Raw genomic sequence first — 12317 nt, forward strand, 5'->3', positions numbered from 1 at the left:
TCTCTGCACATTGTCGACCCCCATGATTTGAACTAGTCAGGTGATCAGTCCAACTGTCACGCTCAAATCATAAGAATGCACATTCGTATGCCATCATCAGTCATTTCTCAGACTCCCGCCACAGCATTAACTCAATCAAGAATCCATCTCCATCCAAGTAATCCATGCTCAGGTCCATGAAGTAGTCTCCATCTCGTCTGCAACATGATGTCCATGTGTCAGGTGGAAAGAGTCGATTGTGCGGACACAACCAACCTCCCTAGGAGCCTAAGACTCTCTAGTGACAAACAAGACAAACAAGAGCAATCCTTCTCTAAACATGCATTTACTATATAAGAAATCAAGTGTTTAGATCCTACCTGTAGTCCAATGCTGTTGTAGCAGTCCAGCTTCGCTGATCCGGATGAGCTCCTCCTTCACTTTGAAACCTGCATTCACTAACAATCAAACGATTAAATAGCACTTGATAATCTCATAAAATAAAACATATTTAACACATAGACCAAGGAGTACATGAAACAACTCATAAATAACAAGTTATTGAGAAGAATGGACTCATTTGCATTAATAGGTAACAAAAGAAACAAATACAACCTGAGCCTTGGTGTTGTGCAAGTCCCTCCCAGGGTCCATCAAGAGTTCTCCTTTACTTTGACAAAGCTCACCCACTTCCAAATAGAACAAGCAAAGATGGCAATCTCTCCTCACAAGCTTCTAAATGGGAGTCCTAATTCCTGCAACATCTACCCTTAGAAATGTTTAGCTTCCAACCTCCTCTCCTTCTGGCCCAATGCCTGTATTTATAGTGCTCAAGAGGAAGTTAATTAGGTCCACCATCAATGGGATAATCCCCTCTTTGGATGGGATAGATCCCTTATTGATGGGATAAGTTCCTCTTTGGTAGGGGTGCATGAACCATCTGGAGGCGCTCAATACACGTCGAACAACCTTCTAGAATTCTCTAGAAATGACCACAAGTAACTTTTTCAAGATGAAACTTGCGCATTTTGACCTTTACAGGGGGACGCACCTGCCCCTTTACATACAGAGCGTCCAAAGACGCAGCTTTTGTGAACATTGGGTGCGTACCCGCAGGTAAGGTTTAGAGAACCTGCGTACCCAGAGATAAATACATTTATAAAGACTTTCTCTCTTTTTGGAGTTTGACATGGAGAGCAGAGGCATAAGACTTGCCTAAGAGGATAGCATGACTGTTGATAGAGCCATACTAACTGTAAATAGTCATGGTGACATTTTTTAGTGTAACACCATGATGTTTGGTATCAATGTGTTGTATGAAGTTAGCTGCATCTATCCCAACATCATCATCCATATGTACAAAATCCATCTCCTCAACGTGAAGAGATCCTCTCATCAAACCCGACTCTCGATGTGCCACATCAAAGTTGATGAACCAACCTCCATCATATCTGCAATGTGCCATCCCTCAAGTCTGCCAAGGAAACAAGTATACACATGTCTCATCTCCCATGTGTTGCCCATGATCATAGATCAACTAGCTCCCATGTGTCAAAAGTGGTTAAGTCTCGGCTCAACCCATGCCCAAGTGTTTCCACCAAGGCATCATCATCACTGCAACTCCATCACTCCAAAGTGTCTCATATCGATCCTCCTCATCAAGTCACTCTCTCAAGCACACCCATACATGTACTCAAAAGTATGCACCCCATCCTGCATCAAAGTCCCTGACCTCAGCTTCTCAATGCATTAGATCCTCTAAGTCCACCATAATATGAAGTCCTCAAAAGTCACAACCTCATGTCATCATGAGCTCCATGAGTCATCTCCAACCATCATCCCAACAAGCATACATGTCTCGGCCCAAAGGTCTTTGCAAGATGCCTCAGCTTTCCATGTAGTAGGAATGCTCCATAGTCTGCTCACAATTTCAACCAAGTCCATGGCCTTGTTGTACAAGAGTGCACAACCTCTCCATCGGCTCATAAGTAAAACATCTCCATGTCACATCAACAAATCCACCTGCATAACATCCCTGCTTTGGCACTCCTCATTGGACGCCCATAAGTGACACCTCTACAAGTGCTCCTGCATAACGTCCTTGCATAAGACTGCCATGCTCCATGTTTCCAGCCTGATGTCCATGACACAAGTTGCCCATGTTGTCCAACTAGGTAGACCCATCACAACAATCAGTCATCCTCATCCAAGCCTGCAAATCGGTCTAGTGAACTCGGTCACCCAACCCATATCATCATCACATGAGTCCATTCCACCATGGCTCCCCACTGAAGGTTCCACCAAGACTTCCTCTTAGTCTCGGCCATGAGAAGTCCACCCAAGTATCATCATACTCAAGTGTGTGCCCTCCTCTAATATGTCCATGAGTCATGTTGGGCACTTAGCCAATTATCCATGTGGCTAAAGCATGACCCATTCCTCTGCAATGATCATCATGTTCCTCCCTTGTCACAGGCCCTTGTACCTTCTACCATAAGGTCACAAACAACCACTCTTCCATACAAGCTCTCATCGTAGACATCCATGGTAAGATCCTCCCTTGCATCGACAAACTGATTTTGCTCTTCCCTGCATATGGTTCATCTACCAAAAGCTTAACTCAAACACAAGTATCAATAGTACTTACTTCATCATGAGGCTCCCCCTCATCCATCAATGTCTACAAACTGCATGATCCTGGTCCAACTTGGTCAATTTCAAGTTCATCCTCCATCGTTGTCACATCTGCAACATTCTCAACCATCACGACTTCCTCTTCTTCATCATCGCAATCTGCAGCTACATCCTACTCCATTGCCCAACCAAGTCAAAGAAGTTCATCTTCAACATTCCTTTCCAAGACTTCAAGTTTATCTCGAATCTGTGGGTTCTCTTCTTTCATCCGCTTCAACCTGTATAAGGTCAGCAAGAGCTTCCCTTCACATTCTTCCAAACCTGCCATGTATTGGCCCAAGCACAATGCTTCACCTCTGTTAAACTTGTCACGAAGTATTACACTTCCTTTCTGCAAATCTGAATCACCTATCACGAATGTCAAGTATTCAGCTTCTTGTCTCGATAAGCTTTGATACCACCTGTCACGTTAGTGCAGTGGGATCAGCTTCCCATCGTTCATCAACTCTGATACCAACTGTCACGCCCCTACACTGGCGGTACTCTTCCAACCGCACTATAGGAGGTGCGGCACCACCGACCCTTTTCTTTTCACCAATACTCACGGTCATGGACTACACCTTACTTCTATACTTAGTTTATTTTTCTCTTTTACCAAGTACTTTCATTCATTATAAAACAGTAGTTAAACATTCATCAACATTAACATAAATGCACAACAGTATAACTGGGAGGGGCAACTCCCTGTAATGAGTCTACCCGTAATAATATACATATATATATATATATATATATATATATATATATATATATATATATATATATATGTATGTATGTATGTATGTATGTATATAAGTTACAATCCTGAGGAAAACCCAGATTTATAATTAGAATATTTTTACATCAGCCGGCACAATGCGTTTCAACCAACTCGTCGGCATGCCCACACGGTTGCCCGAATGACTCTCGCCCAACTCCTCGTTTGCCTCCGCACGTTCACCCGAACGTGTTTTGTTCAACTCGTCTAACTCGTCCAACTCGTCCAACTCATCGGGCGCTCCCACCGAACACCCAAATCACCAAGTCTCCACCGGCGAGTTGTTCACCGTGCACACCCATTCAAGACTTCACCCGAACCGCCATTCACCAACTCGGGTCGTTCGGTCGGATGCCCTGTCGTGCCCTCGAACGACCTCCCAAACGACTGTTCGCCCAGATGCCTTGCCGCGCCCTTGAACGACCCTGCCTGAATGCCCTCGAACGATTCTGCACGAACACCCTTGAATGACTTCCTGAATGACGCCCTCGAATGACTTTCCTACACGACGCCCTCGAACGACTTTCTGAACGAACGCCCTCGAATGACCTCCTGCATGAACGCCTTCGAACAACCTGTTTCGGCTCAGGTGCTTCGGCCCTGCACTCATCTGCCTGCACCTTCACCCATATTTCAAACCAGCTCGCACTTCTTCCCTTCATCCTTCCTTGAACGCTCTGAACTTGTGCGTTTTTCCTTGATTGTTAAATGACCTCTCCACGCCATCCATATATATGGCTCGCCCCCTCCATGAATCGTTGCAACTCATGTTAGCCGACCCACCATACCTCTGTTTCATCTCTTGAACGAGTCGGCTTGCCCACCGGTCGACCCAAGTGTCATGTCTCCACGTTTTGCCTCGCCCGCCTGTCGGTCTGCCGGGACCGCCCACTGCCTATATACCTAAACGACCACCAACACTTAGTTTTTTTTTGCGCATTTCCTCCTACTGTGCTGCTGCTCCTCAACTCGTTGCCTCCATGCGAGCTCATTATATAGCCTGTAGCTCGTGGCCCTTACACAACGGCTCCTGTGCGTTCTCTCATCTATTCTTCCTTAGCTTGATTCGCTTGCTTTTGATGGACTCTGCTTTATAAACATGGTTTTCTCCCATACTCCATTAACACAAAACACTCATATATCGATGTATTTACTTAATATTGGATCGCCATTGATCCTCCAATGATCGATGGTCGATCAACACTCTACAAACGGGATTTAAGTCCTCAATGCATATATTTACAGAATCACTCAAAAAGTATAATTACACAGATACGCAGAAATCCACAAACACACATGTATTATATTATACACAGAATTGAGTTACACCCTAAGGCATTTCAGCCTTAGAAACAAGCTTCCTCTCGACTACATTGTGAACACTCTCTCGGCTTACAAATCTTTTACAATTGCACTATATCTATCTATCACTGTCTCACGATATATATAGAACACGCAGGTTCATCATTTACAGGAATATTGGATCAGATCACTGAAAGGATCCGATCAATCCTCTAACAACCCCTAAATCTCTCTATATGCGTACATATGTGGCAGGTTACATTTAATAAAGTCTTAAGAGACTTTATCCATTCCATCATTTAGTATGCTTTAAACAGATTTGTCCCCTGTTTAACTCCAATGGTCCACGTCGTCCTCTTCTCCGCTTTGGATTCCTCTTTTGATTAAGGGGGGTCAGATGCTCCTGCATCAGTAATATCAATTCCTTGTGCTTCTTGATCCCTTAGGTTTTTAATATTTATCCATTGGGTTCACTAATTCCTTAGGTTTATAATATTAAAGAGTTGGGTTTATTAGTTCCTTGGGTTTATAATATTAGTCCTTTTTGTTTAATATTATTCCTGTTGGTTCATAATCCCTTGGGATTTTAGTATTAAACCCTTAGGTAATAATAAACAAAAGGGACTAATATTATAAACCCAATGTATACAAACCCTAAGATAAATATTAAAAATACTAAAGCCTAATCATAATCATAATCATAATAATAATAATATTATTATTATTATTATTATTATGAGTTTATATTATTATAATAATATTCATATAATAACCATAAATATATAAATATATAGTTGCTATTATTTGTATAGTTATTAATTATCATAAATAATTGGTCTTTATTATTATAATAATATCATATTATTATAATATTATAATCCAATGATATTATTATTATTATTATACAATATAATTGTTATTATTTTTTTTTATAGTTTTATATTATTATATTATTTTAATAATATAATGATAATCTAATATTATTATGAGCTATTCTTATTATTAATTAATATATATTAAGAGTTTATATTATTATTATAACATTAATATAATATTTATATAATAATATATATAATTAATCTGGTTGTTAATATTTATATAGTTATTAAAAATACTAAATCCTAAAATAATAATAATAATATTATTATTATGAGTTTATGTTATTATAATAATATTAATATAATAATCATAAATATATAAGAAAATAGTTGCTATTATTTGTATAGTTATTAATTATCATAAATAATAAATAATTGGTCTTTATTGTTATTATTATAATAATATTGATTATATTATTATTATAATAATAATTATATTTGTATATTATTATAATAATATAATAATAATGTAATATTATAATCATATATTATTATAATTATTATTATTATTATTATACAATCTAATTGTTATTATTTTTTTTTTAATTTGATATTATTATATTATTTTAATAATATAATGATAATTTAATATTATTATGAGCTATTCTTATTATTAATTAATATATATAGGAGTTTGTATTATTATTATAATATTTATATAATAATATATATAAATAGTCTTGTTGTTAATATTTATATAGTTATTAATAATCCTAAATACCGATAACAATTAACCCAATGTATACAAACCCTAAGATAAATATTAAAAAAACTAAAGCCTACGAATAATAATAATAATAATAATAATTAATAATACTAATATTATTATGAGTTTATGTTATTATAATAATATTAATATAATAATCATAAATATATAAATATATAAGAATATAGTTGCTATTATTTGTATAGTTATTAATTATTATAAATAATAAATAATTAGTCTTTATTGTTATTATTATAATAATATTGATTATATTATAATAATAATTATTATTATATTTGTATATTATTATAATAATATAATCTTAAATCAAACTAATTCGTTTCTTGAAGTCCGATAGACTAAAGTTTGGTCTCAGTGAACGTTAACCGCCACCATCATCATCATAATAATAATATAATATTATAATATATATTATTATTATTATTATACAATATAATTTCTATTATTTTTATTATAATTTTATATTATTATATTATTTTAATAATATAATGATAATATATTATTATGAGCTATTCTTATCCTTAATTAATATATATTATGAGTTTATATTATTATTATAATATTAATATAATAAAATATATAAATAATCTGGTTGTTAATATTTATATAGTTATTAATAATCTTAAATACGGATAATAATTATTAATGTGGTTGATATAAGCCGATAGGCTTATATCAACCACATTGGAAAATGTGGTTGTATATATGTTTCATATACGGCGTTTATCAATCACGTTGGTAAATGTGGTTGTGCTAGTTGTATATAACGATAAAATATGTTGAGAGTTTTTGCGAGACATGTATTCATTATAACTGTTTCCAAAAATATTGTAAAAAATTAGTGACACATGTATTAATTATAACAATTTTTAGAAATCATTGCAAAAAATTAGTAAGACAATTTTCCACATGGTGAGACTAGGGTAGATGGCACCAAGCATGAAATAATAGTTTCAAAATTATATTTTCAATTATAATAAAATGGTCCAAACTGTTTTTATTGTATTTACCGATAAAATATGTTGAGAGTTTTTGTGAGATATGTATTCATTGTAACTGTTTCTAAAAATATTGTAAAAAATTAGTGAAACATGTATTAATTATAACAATTTTTAGAAATCATTGCAAAAAATTTGTAAGACAGTTTCCGACATGGTGTGACTAGGACATGGCACCAAGCCTGAAATAAGAGTTTCAAATTTTTGTCCAATTGGATGTTAATAAATTATTATTTTTTCAATTATAACAAAATGGTCCAAACAATTTCAAATTTTTTGTCCAATTAAATGTTAACAAATTATTAATATTTCAATTATAATAAAATGGTCCAAACTGTTTTTATTGTATATATCGATAAAATTTGTTGACAGTTTTTGTAAGTTTCCAAAAATATTGTAAAAATTTAGTGAAACATGTATAATTATAACAATTTTTAGAAATCATTGCAAAAATGAGTAAGACCGTTTTCGAGTTTTTGTGAGACATGTATTCATAGTAAGTTTCCAAAAATATTGTAAAAAAATAGTGAAACATGTATAATTATAACAATTTTTAGAAATCATTGCAAAAATTAGTAAGACACTTTTCCACATGGTGAGACTACGACAGATGACACCAAGCCTCAAATGAGTTTCAAATTTTTATCCAATTAAATGTTTAAAATTATTATTTTTTCAATTATAATAAAATGGTTCAAAAATTATTATTTTTTCAATTAAATATTAACAAATTATTATTTTTCCATTATAATAAAATTGTCCAAACTATTTTTATTGTATATACCTATAAAATATGAACAAAGCGATGTCTTGGCACCGAAGAGAACGTTATACATGCTCCTTATCGACTTGACAAAAGTTCAAAAAATAATTTGAATCAGACTGCTAAGAAACTAGTTAATATTGTTCAAAATTCTTTCGAAGTATGTTTTTATTTTTTCATTTTAGGTACCATGTGAGTCATTTTTATTAATGTGGTTGCAATATTATATATTTTGGAATTTTTAGTTAAGATTTGTGAATTTTGTTGGGTGAAATTTTATTTTTTTATTGTTTAAATATAATTTTTTAATTTTATATATAAATTTAATATTTTGAAAAATTTATCCATCAAATTATAAAAAATTCACAATTTAAATTTATAATTCTATAAAAAGTAAAATATATATATATATTACAATATATTTTTACAACTTATTCTTATCTGTATGTGCTATTTTTATGTGGATTGTAGATTTTGAAAATATTTCAACTTACCAGAGTGAGGTCAAAATTCAAGAATGGATAAACCAGAGTGACCTCCTATTTTAGGATATTCTGAATATCATAAATCGAGATAAATTCAGCGCCGTGTGTAGAAGCCTTTTCCACGTTCTCTCCTGCAGATAACTGAGAATAAGCGCGTTGTGAATGATTAAGATGCATAGTTGTTTATGGGCATTATCACGATTTGTCAGGTCAAAGTAGAACGAGACAATATATCAATTATATTCGCGGTGCATCCAGAGAATAATCTCTCCACTTTTTCCAAGTCCAAAGCTCGGAGCATATGAATTAACAATGCTGATGTGTCAATTGCTCATATGTGGATCCCTACCGATCAAGCGTGAATGCCACAGATACTGCATAAACGGTGCTTCTAGAAAGATCAGTGCATCTAGACAATGATCTAGTTGTGACATGGTATGGTTAGTGTTGGAGTATCCTGAGTGTAACTTTAGTATAAATTCCTGAAATTTGACTTCATTAGTATAGTTTTTCTTCAGTGAACTCTCTTGATCTTGAACTTTATGCATTAGAATGAGTTAAAACACCATCCATATTTTCTTATTGTCTATGTATTTTTTTCTATTTAAAAACTATCAAAATATAATACTTATTAGTCAAATTTTAATAACATACAAATATCCATCTATGAGATATGTCTTTAACTATATATTATAGAAGACCATCACATAAAGTTGTACTAATTAGTCTCATAAAAATTCAAAATATATTGTCTATATATATTTTTTCTATCTAAAAACTATCAAAATATAATATTTGTTATTCAAACTTTAACAACATACAAATATCAATCCACGAGATATATGTTAACTATATATTATAGAAGACAATCCCATAAAGTTGTACTAATTAGGCTCATAAAAATTCAAAATAAAAACCTAACGAGTATGCCAAGTGCCCCTAAATGATATTAATGCAATTTGTATTTAATAAAGAGTCATGGACAAATGTAACAAAGTAGATCATTTTTTGTGGTCTAGGGGATAAAAAGTATGCAAAAAATTAAACTGTTTAAAATCAATCGAAACCAATGCCAAATCGTAGATCTTGTTGTTTTGATTCCAATGACACTTGAATTGCCTCAATTCGACATCATATGTGAAAGTTATCACGTTTTGAAGTTTTTTGCAAATAACTAAAAAATCAACTTCTAGGGTTCATTGGGCATGTCGTACAGGTGACGGGACATTGACATCAACAAATCACTGGGTTGTATGGAGGACAGGTGAACCAATCATGCGTTGACACGTGGTAGGTCATATAGGCAGTGTTTACGCATTTTATTGGTTCCTTGGTGTTAGGTGGTCCAATCAAGAGGCACCACGTGGCCCTCGGGAACTGTGCGAGTTTTTTAATGGGTAATTCGTGTGACCTCGCTGAGATTGAACCCACGAACTCTCGTTAACTAATCAACAGCCTTATCGCCAAGCCACACATTTCGTTCTTATTACATTAAAGTTGGTTGTTATATTTAATTACAAGTGGTTGGAACATTGGCAAAGGGGATGGGGCACACAGCCCTAACCCCTAGTTTTTCAGCACCCATACAACCAAGCGTCAAGGAGGTGGGCGCGGGTGGTTAACCCAGCCCTCAAGTCATATTAACTCCCACAACCTGCAGGCGGAATCACAGGTGGAGGGCCCAGACTAGAGGGGCCGGTGCGTGGCCCAACACTTGGCCACATGGCCTCCAATGTGACAGTTGGCAGAGATTCGCGCGGGAGCGGGCGTGTGGCACCCTGCCACACCCAAATCCCATCCATATTGTTAACCATATGATTGAGACCAGAGGAGTAGGAGCAAGCCTTATTGGCGTAGTTATGCGTTCGAAAATTTGCACCCATTGCGACAGAAATTATGCCGAAAACACGCGAAAATGTCACTCGGCGGACCTTCCAAAGGAAGAGATCGTTTCTTGGTTAGCCAATTTTGCCAATTTTCAGGACAAATAATAGAGAAATGGAGAAAGAAGCCTAAATTGGTTATTTTTCAGTCTTTTTGAGCCTAAGAAGAGCCTACATAGGGGTTTTTGGGTGTTCTGGGCACAATGGCAATGTTATTTTTGTGATTTGAGTATTATATGTTGATGTAATTTACATTTTGAGCATATAATAGAAATGACCAACATTTGAAGTTAGACCCGAAGAGTAGCCCAGAAGGGGCGAACTCCGTCATCAAATTGTTTTTTGTGTGATGCTGCTTATGGTCTATTTTTATTTGGTTATTGATGCAAAAATTAACTAACATCTTTAAGTTTATGTGTTTTTGCAAACTGATCCATTTCCCACAAGACATAAACTAGCTTGCAAAATTTTTCAAGAAACCTTCAAGTTTTTAATTTCAGATCAGTTTGGTATAAGAGCATGGTTATTTTGAAGGTTTGATTGTTTTTTCTTGAAGAACCAAATCCTCAAGTTGGTTCAAGGAGGTCAAAAACTCCAAGAACTCCACTAGTCATGGCACATGACAAAGGACAGGAGTTGATGTCTGAGGATGAGAGAGTATTCAGAAAGACTTTATATGATATGTTAGAGATGGTAAAAGCATTGTACAATGAAAGGACAACAAGTTTGAAAGGAGAGAGTTCAAACCATCCAAAAGGAAATAACGGTGATGGGAGCAAGTATCCACCTCCACCTCCTCCTTCACCTCCATCTTCACCTTCATCCTCATCTCCTTCTTCACCTCTTTCAACACCTACACATACTCCTCCTAGATCTCCAAAAGGACATGCTAAGTCTCATTTGTTAAAGCTTGATGTCAAGTTTGAATTGCCTATGTACAATGGGGAAGTAAATGCTAAAAAGTTGGATAATTGGGTTCGTCAAATTGAAGTCTATTGCAGGATTCAAAGGATTAAGGATGATGCTACAAAAATCCAACTTGCTTCTCTTCATTTGGAAAGTGGACCTCTCATCTAGTGGGAGGAAAAAACTCAAGAAGATTTGAAGAAAAGTGGTAAAATTATCTCTTATTGGAATGATTTTGTAGCTACATTAAGAAGACAATTTTATCCATTAACTTAGATGCAAAAAAAAATTATGGATTGAATTTTTTTTAGACAAGCTAAAGGTTAGAGTGTTCAAAGTACACACACGAATTTAGAAGAAAAACTTTACTCTTTGGTGTAGATTTTCCTTCACAAGACACTCTCCTTAAATACATATGTATATTACATAGTTATTTGAGGCATACGATTCTTATGTTTATTCCCACCAATCTAGATGAAGTATGTGTTCAAGCAACTCATATAGAAGCAAGAGGAAAGAATGTTCCTCAAGAGACTAGCAAGAAGCCATCCAAATCTAGAGACAATAGGGGAAGTTTAAAGGCAAAAGAAAAAATAATTCTACAGTCAAGAAAGAGGGAGAGAAACTTACCTATAAATATTGTTCAAAAAAGGCCATGATGAAGACCATTGTTGAAAACTACATCCATAAATGAGACCAAATAAGTTTAACAACAAGGGGAAACAAAACAATGTTGCAACTAATCAACAAGATATAGGATTTGATTCAGGTGATGAAATCAAAATCACAACCATGGGAATGAAAGGTAAAGCTGATATTGCGAGCAGTAGTTCTTCTAATAAGCCTATTGAGTCTCAAAATGATAAAGAAATAATTGAGCTTTTCCATATCAGGGTCATTACAAAACATACAAAAGTTGATATATTGTTTGATAGTGGATCCAAA

Source organism: Pinus tabuliformis, chromosome 2_1 (genome assembly GCF_031772625.1).
Source record: "Pinus tabuliformis cultivar Carrire ecotype Pingquan chromosome 2_1, CPIR1, whole genome shotgun sequence".
NCBI lineage: Eukaryota > Viridiplantae > Streptophyta > Pinopsida > Pinales > Pinaceae > Pinus > Pinus tabuliformis.